A 10,313-nucleotide genomic window follows, 5' to 3' on the forward strand; every position below is an offset into this window, starting at 1 on the left:
CTGGGCTACTGTGAGGACTGAATGAGTTAAACCTGCCTGGGGCAGGCCCTGGCACAGGACAAGTGCTACACTAGTACTAACTAGTACACGTTATTCCTACTCTCGCCATTGCCAGAGGCCAGGACACCAGCGAGGAGGAACCTATGGGCCCAGGACAACCAGCCGCTCTGGCCTGGGTCTGGGGCCTCCTCCCGCAGGACCTGAGTGTCGCCGGCTCTGCTGCTGACCTTCCTGGGCCTCAGTTTCTCCCTCTGTAAGACGAGGACGAGGACGCCTGCAGATGGCTTCCCAGCATGGCTATCAGGAGCAGCAGGGCTGGGAAAGCTCTGCTAATGTCCCGTCCGTCACAGACATGATGGTGGCAGCCTCTCCTGCCCCGGTTTGCTCCTCACACAATGGAGTCACGGGATTGGCTCAGAGCTCACTCTGAGGATCCCCGAGGCGGAGGAGGGCCTGGCTTGGGGCTTCAAGGCTCCCTGATGCTGACTGGAACTTTCCCGAGGGCTGGGACCGAGAGACAGAGGCCTCTGGTCTGAGCTGAGCACCCCAGAAAGAAAGTGCCAACCCAGGGGCTAAGGAAAGCCAACCTCCACCAGGGCCTGCCGCCAAGCCTGGACGAGGCCAGGGCACGCAAGCCGGGGTCTCAAAGTGACCCTCTGGAGCCTGCAGCGTTGGTCTCCAAACGCCAGGGCTGCCCACTCCTTCCAGGTCCAGGAAGGGCCTATATGCGCTTGTCTGTTTCTGATGGCTCTTTGGTCCTCGGGGGATGGAAGGAAAAGACAAACCCCCAAGAGAATTTTCCTTCAGGCTGCCAGCTACTTCCCAGGGTTCAAGTTCATTCATTTACTTATTCCACAAACATTGACTTGGTGCCAGGCCCTGGTCAGGTGCAGGGTTGATGACAGAGATGAATCAGACAGGCTCCTACCCTGAAGGTCTAGAGAGCAACAGACGAGACTTCAGTAGCCAAACCACAAGGCAGACCAGGTGGGGGTGCCGGGCGGGAGTGAGGATCTCACCTGGGGTGTCAAGGAAGCGGCCTGGAGGGGTGGCCTGTGAGTGGTGAGTCAGTGAAGGGAAGGCCAGGCAGGTGAGGGATGGGACCTCCAGAGTCCCTGACAGTGTTTGCACCCGGTGCCGGAGGCAGGGCAAGGTGGTTATTTATGGTTAGGCCCCAGAAAAGCGGCCACATGTGTCACTGCACGTGGGCTGCCGGGCAGGGCCGTGGGGGTGGGGTGGGGCAGCTGGGGCTTGAAGCTGATTCTGGCCAAACTCTGGGGTTTACCACTGTGTCCCCCAAACCCTGATGTCCTTTTAATGTTCCATGGCCTCCTGAAAGCAAAAATAAGGGGGGGGGGGGAGTGACAACAGGCAGCAAAGGGCCTGGGGAGGAGGGCAGTGCCAGGCGCCAGGCCTCCGCAGGATCTGCCGGCCATTTAGCTCCCTCTCCTCTCCCCCTCCCATCCCAGCTGAGCAGAAGGGGCAGAGGACAAGAAAAAACACCTTCAATTGTAAACCAGACCGGGCAGAGGGCACAGGAGCTGCTGTGCTTCTCCCCAGCCCACTCTGATCCATCAAGGCCTCTGCGCCAAGCTGGCACAGCCTCCCTTCCCCTCCCCCCGTCCCGCTGGTACCAGAATGCCCCAGGGCCAGAGACTCGCAGCCCAGGACCCGGGTCCCAGCTCACCAAGGAACCGACTTCCTGCGTGTTCCTGTGGGTAAGGACCGCGCCGCCAGCTCCGTCTCTCTGGGGGCCCGCAGCAGGGGCACCCTGGCACTGCCTGGGGATGCCTGCGACCCCCCGCGCTGGCAGAGCACCCCGGGACGCTCGCTCACCTCTCCCCAGGTAACTGCCCCAACCCTCATCCCCACCCCCACCCCCACCCCCACCCCCGAGCTCTCGCCCCAAGACGCCAGTCCCGGCGCCCACCGCCAACACGCACTTCCTAACTGGACCCCCTCCCCACTTCTACCCGAGGGCCAGACCCCTACCTGGGGCAGGAGGCCCAGCACCAACGACGGCGCCACGGCGTCTGGGGCCTGGCTTCAAGCCCGGACGACTTCCCGGGGGAAGAGGCTGCTGCGCCGCCGCCGTGTCTCGGGATCTGCGGGGCTGCGGGAAGGAGGAAGGTCAGAGCCGACGGGGTGGGGGGGCGGAGGAGGCGGGCACCGATGCGCAGATTAGAGAGGCGCGGAGCTAGCCAATGGCGGGCGCGCAGGGCGGCGGTGCCGGCGCAGGTGGAGGGGCCCGGCTGCTGAGGAGGCAGCAAGCGGCTTAGCGGGCCCCTGGGAGCCCCCAGCGGCCCCAGCTCCCCGGCCGGCGCCCTCCTCCAGGGGTCCCAGCCCGGGCAGAGGAGCTCCGTGGCGCCGGGTGCAGGAGCAGCTCCCCTGCTCGCTCCTCTACCGCTCCTGCAGGCACGCAGGGCACCCAGGGTGTCGCTCCCCTCCTCTCTCTGCCTTCTCCCCACCTCCTTGGACTTCTCTCCATCCCTATCCGCCTGTCGGTGTCTGGTTTCTCCTAATCCTGCGTCTGGTACGTGCGGGTGCGTGTAGGGCTGTGTGTGTGTGTGTGTGTGTGTGTGTGTGTGTGTGTGTGTTCGCGCCCGTGCGCGCGCGCTCCGGAGTGAGGGCCCCTTCTCCCCATCACCGCCCCCCCCCCATCAGTTTCGCCCAGAAGTGCCCAATCTCTACCCTCAGGTAGTTCACCATTGTGACAGAAAACAGATATTAGACTAAACAGTACATAGAGTCTATTTGAAAGTGGGATGCACGAAGTAGGGAAATAAAGCTAGGGAGAGAGTGGGTGCTCAGGGCGAAATTAGGTCCCAGCTACTTGTGGGGAGTGGGAATGGCAGAGTTTGATCAGAAGCCCCTGCGGTAGGCATGCAGGCTCCAGTTTGTCACAGGCCTCTCCGCCGCGCCCCCCCCCCCTTGTTTACACATGGCTGGTCACACATTTACATTTCTTGCCTTCCTTTCCATCCCCCCTCACCAGAGGCACTGAAATCCATGACCCCAATGGCCCAGGGGAAAGCATCCTATTCATTCAACAGGAATTCTCTGAGCACTGACCGCATGTTAGGTGTTAGAGCAGTGGTTCTCAACCTTCCTAATGCCGCGACCCTTTAGTACAGTTCCTCATGTTGTGGCGACCCCCAACCATAAATTATTTTCGTTGCTACTTCATAACTGTAATTTTGCTACTGTTATGAATCGTAATGTAAATATCTGATATGCAGGATGTATTTTCATTGTTACAAATTGAACATAATTAAAGGATAGTGATTAATCACAAAGACAATATGTAATTATATATGTGTTTTCCGATGGTCTTAGGCGACCCCTGTGAAAGGGTCGTTCGACCCTCAAAGGGGTCGCGACCCACAGGTTGAGAACTGCTGTGTTAGAGCCTAGAGAAACTCAACACCTACTTAGGGAGGCCAGGTGGCAGTGCCTACCCCAAGGGTGAACAGGACAGCCAAGTGAGTGGACAACATTCCGGAGAAGGTGAGAGGGCTCCGGGTTCAGGCTATCCAGGAAGGCTTCCTGGAGGAGGCAGCATTCCAATAGAGTGCTGAATAATAGCTGGGATTCTGATGAGCCACATGAAGCAGGAGACAGGGAAGGATTACCCGAAGAGGCCAGCAAGTCAGGGAACATTTGGCAGAAGCCTGGGTGGGGCTGGGGTCCTGGAGCATTTCTGGACACCCTACAAGTAAGGGGTATGCCAGTGTCTTGAACTGATGAAGTCCTACCCACCTCAGAAGTTTCTGGTCCCAACTGCCCTCACCTCAACCTGAAATTTCCCATTGCCCCTGGAAGAAGGCATGATGAGCCTGGGGCGAGGGGTGGAGGAGAGAAGGAAACATAGACTTCACTCAGTTGCTTTTCTGCTGGGTATAAATGGGCGTGTTGCTTAGCCCCTCTGAGGGTGGCCTCCTTATCTTAATAGCCGTGTGACAAATTTAATTGATCTGTGGGCCTTGGTTCCCTTGTTTGGGAAATGGACACAGCAGCAGGTTGTGTGAGCATCACACAAAACAATCTAGGTGAACCGCTTAGCACATAAGTGCTCAGTTAATTTTTGGTTGTTGTTATTAATCCTCACCTGAGGATATTTTCCCATTGATTTTTAGATAGAGGGGAAGGGAGGGGAAGAGAGAGAAAGAGAGAAACATCTATGTGAGAGAGACACATCGATTGGTTGCCTCCTGCATGCGCCCCGACCAGGGCCAGGATGGAGCCTGCGACCGAGGTACATGCTCTTGACAGGAATCAAACCTGAGACCCTTCAGTCCATGGGCTGATGCTCTATCGATTGAACCAAGCTGGCTAGGGCAGTGCTCAGTTAATTTTATTGTGATTATTACTCTGACAGTTAGACTTGCCCCACAGGGTTGTTGGAATTAGACAAATACTAGTATGTAAGGCACCTAGCAAAGTGCTTGGAACCCAATAAGTATGCAATAAATAGTATCTATTATTAGCATTAATTACATGCACCCCAAATCTATGTGATATTCCTCTTTTAGACAGAAATTTTTAAAAGTGAAGAGACAAGTTCCCCAAGAGGCTCTTAAAGTGCAATCTAGCCTGGCCAGTGTGGCTCAGTAGTTGAGCGTGGACCAGGAGGTCTCGGTTCAATTCCCAGTCAGGGCACACGCCCAAGTTGCAGGATCAATCTCCAGTGTAGGGCGTGCAGGAGGCAGCCGATCAGTGATTCTCTCTCATCACTGATGTTTTTACCTGTCTCCCTCTCCCTCTCTGAAATCAATAAAAATATATTATATAAATAAACTCGAGGCCCAGTGCACAAAAATTTGTGCACTCGGGGGGGGGGGGGGGGTCCCTCAGCCCAGCCTGTGCCTTCTTGCAGTCTGGGACCCCTCAGGGGATGACCACCTGTTGGCTTAGGCCTGCTCCCCAGGGGATTGGGCCTAAGCTGGCAGTCAGACATCCCTCTGGCAGCCCGGGAGCCCTCGGGGGATGTCTACTTGCCAGCAAGGAGCAGGCCTAAGCTGTAGTTGGACATCCTTAGCACTGCTGAGGAGGCGGGAGAGGCTCCCACCACCACTGCTGTGCTGGCAGCCGTCAGCCTGGCTTGTGGCTGAGCAGAGCTCCCCCTGTGGGAGCACACTGACCACCATGGGGACAGCTCCTGCATTGAGCGTCTGCCCCCTGGTGGTCAGTGTGTGTCATAGTGACTAGTCATTCCCAGTCATTCTGCTGTTAGGGTCAAATTGCATATTACCCTTTTACTATATAGGATAGAGGCCTGGTGCATGGGTGAGGGCTGGCTGGTTTGCCCTGAAGGGTGTCCCAGATCAGGGTGGGGGTCCTGCTTGGGTGCCTGGCCAGCCTGGGTGAGGGGCTGAGGGCCGTTTTCAGGCTGGTCAAGCCCTCCAGTGGGGACCCTCACCCTATGGGGGTGGGGCCAACCTGGGTGAGGGGCTGAGGGCTGTTTGCAGGCTGGCCATAGCCCCTTCAGTGTGGGGGGGTCCTGCTGGGGTGCCTGGCCAGCCTGGGTGAGGGGCTGAGGGCCGTTTTCAGGCTGGCCACACCCCCTTCAGAATGGGGTCCCCACTGGGGTGCCTGGCCAGCCTGTTTGAGGGGCAGATGGATGTTTGCAGGCTGGTCACACCCCCTTTAGGGTGGGGGTCTCCGCTGAGGTGCCTGGCTAGCCTGGGTGAGGGGCTGAGGGCCGTTTTCAGGCTGGCCACGCCCACGGGCTAGAAGCAGGTATCTGGGATTTATTTAACTTCTATAATTGAAACTTTGTAAGCCTTGAGTGGAGCTCAGGGCCGGCCAGGGCAGGCGAGAAGCTTGGCTTCCTCCATCGCTGGGGCAACCCAAGCCTCTTGCTTGCTCCAGCTCCATGGCCACCGCCATCTTTGTGATGGAGTGAGGGAGTGATGGGTAATTTGCATATTACTCTTTTATTAGATAGGAAAAGTATAGCTCCCTGTCCCTCTCCCACTCACATTAGCCCAGCTCAGTGGGTCATCAGGGTTTCAGTGGACTGGAGCCCGCAATGATAACTTCTCAGGAGGCAGTGAAGTCCAGACACAGGATACTGACAGAGGGGACACTCGGTGTCCCTTGGCAGCCAGGCATTTGGTGGAGGATGGCAAGAGTGAGACGGGCACAGACGTTCACAAGGGATGGGGCACGATACGGAGAGCTACGAGAGGCTGGAGGCTAGAGGTTGGCAGAGACTGGGACCCTGGGGCAGTGGAGGGTGATGAGAGGCAGACATGGGCTGGTCACACATTTACAACGGGGGTGGGGGGTGAGGTCTGTGGCATTCTATTTAACAACCCAAGAAGAGGCAGGTGATAGAGGGTCAGGTGGTAGGGAGAGTGGGTGAGGGAGTGGACAAGCTGGACTTACTGCATCTGGAGTTGAGACCTGGCATTGAATTAAGACCTTAGCAGCCCCAAGCCCAGAAAAAAAATCACAATAGAAAACACACTCACACACACACACACACACACACACACACACCCCTCCCCATCCCAACTTGAAAGTTATTTTGGAAATTGACACACAACTTCCATGCTTCCTATGATTGAACTAGCTTCCTTCTAGATTTTCTGATTGCAAAACTGTTCCACGAAGCGGACCCACCCCCTCCCTCTCTTATCGTTTTATGCTCCTGTCCAGGGAATAAGACTTTCTCTCATTCGCACAGCACTTTTCACTTCTCTTTTCCTTTTTAATGTATTTTATTGACTTTGGAGACAGAGGAAGGGAGAAGGATAGAAACACCGATGAAAGAGAACATCGGTCGGCTGCCTCCTGCGTGCTCCACACTGAGAATCGAGCCCGCAACCCAAACATGTGCCCTGACTGGGAATCGGACGTGACCTCCTGGTTCATAGATTGACGCTCAACCGCTGAGCCACACTGGCCGGGCCACTTTTCACTTTTCGGAGCGCTTTTCACATCTCTTATCTCCCCAGCAACTCACTTTTCTCCGTCCTACTAAGTTCTGACCCATCTGGGCTCCCATGGGACCTTCCTTCCCACCGAGAGCCCCCTTCCACCAGCAGCCGCTGCTGGACTCCCCATGCCACGCGGAGCACGGAGGCGGGCACAGCCCTCCCCGGAGGACTTCCCATTCAGACTCGGCAGAAAGGACGTGCAGTCCAGAGGGCAAACCAGCACTGCCCGCGTGGCGGGAACCAATCGATCAATGACGAAGAATGGATTGGTGCTTCATGCCGCATGTTGGGCCTGGGAGAGGAGGAAGAAGAGAGACTTTGGATTTCCTTCTGTTCCATCCAAGGTGGAAGGCTTCAAGGAGGAGGTGAGGTTTTGAGGGGTTTCTCTGTTCTCACCGCCGCTCTGGTTGGAAAGGAAGGCAAGAAGTGCCTCCCAGTCTGGGCAGAGCAGGGCTCTGAAGCCCAGAGAGGGAAGTGACTCGTTGAAGGTCACACGGCGCATCAGTGACCGAGCTGAGCTAAAAACAGACCTGACTTCTGGTCAGGTGCTGTCATCACCAGATTCCTCTACCTCCCCCACCAACCTGCGTGGAGGTGGGGCCGGACGGAGCCAGATGCCACTGGCCCAGCGGCCCACCCCGTGGGGTTTCTTTTCTGAGCTGCCTCCCAGCAGCAGGCCAGGAGGTGAGCTGGACACCCCCAAGGGACAAAAGTACTTTTGAAAGCCTCAGGGCCCCTCTGTCCTCTCCTAATCTTTCCCACCAGCTGGCTGCACACTCACAAATTGGTTTCCATCCCCTGCTTGGTGGACAGAGGCTATTGTCAGCTGTGGCCTGAATCCCGGGACCTAAACTGGGGTGGCAGGAGCCTTGGAATTGTGGCTTTCTTTGTCCACGATTCATTCCAAAGGAGATAGAAACATCCTGAAGACATATCATCTTGACAAGGCCCTCAACTTGGGAGGTGCCCAGAGTTAGGGTTCACCCCAGGGCATACACAGCCAATGGCAAACTCAGAGCACTTTTCTCAGAGTAGGCACTTTCTAAGCACTTTACACATGTAAATGGTAGTCTGATTACTAGCCCCAGTTGCAGAGAGGGAAACCAAGGCCCAATTTACCCAAGGCCACACAGCTGGTGAGCAGTGCAGCTGGGATTCAAGCCCCTCAGCCTGGTTCCAAAGCCTCGTTCTTAATCACTCCGGAGAGAAGCACACGTTTACTGAGGGTCTCACTGTGCGCAGGAGGGTTTTACATCAGCTCAACTTGTACTCTTGTCCCCATTTCACAGATGAAGAAACTGAAGCTCAGTGTGTCCTTTGGTGAGGCTTCTCAGTGTATGAAAAGGACGGGTATTTGAGATGGTTCTTAGGGTATCTGCTCTGGAATAGGCCTCGGTGGCCTAGACACCACCACCACCTAGTGGCATAATACCTTAAATGCAGGCAGAATACCTAAGCCGATGCTGGACCTCACGTTTCGGTGTTGATTTTTAATTTCCGTGTCCTGAACAACAGAGAAGTGTGGCTCGCTAACAACCTTTTATACAGAAGCTGTGGTCATGGGCAGAGCTCACCGGTTGGAATGTCATCCTCAAAAGGCATCTCCGGGGGAGGGGCTGCGTGTGTGGGGATTTCTCATTCTGCATGGGCTTCCCCCCTGCGGTCTCATTGGAATCCCGCCTCAGCCGGGGTTACTCTCACGCCTACGTTTTTACATGAGGAAGTGAGACTCGTCGAGGAAGCATGGATCGAGTGGGCATTGGAACCGGAGAGGCCTCCTTGGGTCAAGGCTCCGCCTTCCGGGCCCAGAGAGCTTGGGTGACTTGCCTTCGGGGCCCAGGAGTCCTGGCCGGTCTTTTCAGTTATAGGGCCCAGTTCCTCTCCCAGCCTGGCCTGTGTTTCAGCCTCTACTTCCTCCAAAGTCAGCCCCACCCGAAGGAGAACGTGAGGTTTATGCAAAGGCACTGCCAGGAGGCTCACTGCTGCACATCACCCTCCAGCTGTGGCCTCCTCGTTGCTGTTACCAGTCTGACCGCTGGGTTTGCCTTCCCAGCTGCTTCTCCATTGTGCAGCCAAGTGCAAGGTCGAGGCGAGACACCAGCATTTGAGATTTGCCTGCTCAGCACCTCGCCTGTCCCCTCTCATGCCAGCTCGAGGCCCAAACCAAGATGAGACGGGAATCGTCATGGGTGTCGGGCCTGGGGACCGCAATCTGATCCTAGCTCCCCGTGTGGGACACTGCCTGTCGGAACTCTGTTTGCTCGCCTTCGCGAAGGGGATGGATCACAGCACAATGTGTTAGAACTGAAGACTGCACGCCTCCTCCACGGGAGGGTATTAGCACATCATGGCACAGCCGCAGTGGGATATTATACAACTGATTAAAAGAATGGCGCAGCTCCTAATATTTTGATATGAAACAATCACCAAATACCTATTTTAAGGGGAAAAGCCAGGTGCAAAACTATGAGCCTGATCACTACCGTGTGTGTGTGTGTGTGTGTGTGTGTGTGTGTGTGTGTAATAATAAAAAGAGGTGACAGGAGAATAAATATCCATGTTTGCAGTAAATGCGGGAGTTTTTTCTGCGGGACATGGCTGTGCCAGTGGTTTACCTCAGGGAAGAGGAGCAGGAGGCTGGGTACTGGGCAAGGACATTCCACTCTGCAGACTCTCATATTCCTTTTTTTTTTTTTAGGTCTCACACATTTATTACTGAACCAACCTGCTACTGCAGAAAAAAAAATCAGCAGAGCAAAATCATGAGTCTAATCATTTTCTAATTAAAATGCCCCAACTGTCCAGACAGTAGAGCTCTTTTCAATAATTTAAAGGTGCAGGCAGCCTAGACACAGCATACGTATGTGAGCCACCTCTCCTGTGTGACTCCTCGTAGACCCAGTTTGGTTCTCCTCCAACGTCTTCTCTTCAAGTTGTAGCGAATTTTATTACCAATTTTCATCCGAATCCGTTGGGGATGGGCCAATTCTGCTTTTGTTTCTTGGTGAGGAACCTCTTGCTCCTGAAAGTCTTGTGGGAAGACATGGCGACGGAGAAGCAAATGCACGCACCTCAGTGGCGGAGAAAGAGACTCACATTCCTTTTTGATGTTTGAATCGTGTCAATGTATAAACAATTTAAAAAATAAATTACAAAATTTTTAATGTTTTTATTGATTTGTGAGAGAAAGGGAGAGGGAGAGAGAGAGAAAGATTGATGAGAGAGAAATATCTATCAGCTGCCTCCTGCACATCCCCTACTGGGGATCAAGCCCACAACTCAGGCATGTGCCCTGACCGGGAATTGAACTGTGACCTCCTGGTTCATGGGTGGATGCTCAATCACGGAGCCACACCAACCGGCTAAATT

General features: G+C 55.1%; 1 protein-coding gene and 1 pseudogene across 2 annotated transcripts in view; both read right to left on the reverse strand.

The window, feature by feature from the left end:
• PACSIN1 (protein kinase C and casein kinase substrate in neurons 1) overlaps window positions 1-2,524 on the reverse strand; it is a 63,735-nt gene extending 61,211 nt beyond the window's left edge. For both annotated transcript variants that reach the window (XR_011471882.1, XM_070418732.1), the window contains exons 1-2: window positions 2,469-2,524; window positions 1,993-2,113 (exon numbers count right to left, since the gene is read on the reverse strand). The gene's annotated coding sequence lies outside the window, so the exon portion shown is untranslated. The remainder of the gene's footprint in view (window positions 1-1,992; window positions 2,114-2,468) is intronic.
• On the reverse strand, window positions 2,047-9,989 carry LOC139012948 (large ribosomal subunit protein eL39-like; annotated as a pseudogene).
• Window positions 9,990-10,313: the final 324 nt, after the last annotated feature.

The sequence above is a fragment of the Myotis yumanensis genome, unplaced genomic scaffold, assembly GCF_028538775.1.
Source record: "Myotis yumanensis isolate MYYU_CA2020_CCGP unplaced genomic scaffold, mMyoYum1.0.hap1 SCAF_6, whole genome shotgun sequence".
Classification (NCBI taxonomy): domain Eukaryota; kingdom Metazoa; phylum Chordata; class Mammalia; order Chiroptera; family Vespertilionidae; genus Myotis; species Myotis yumanensis.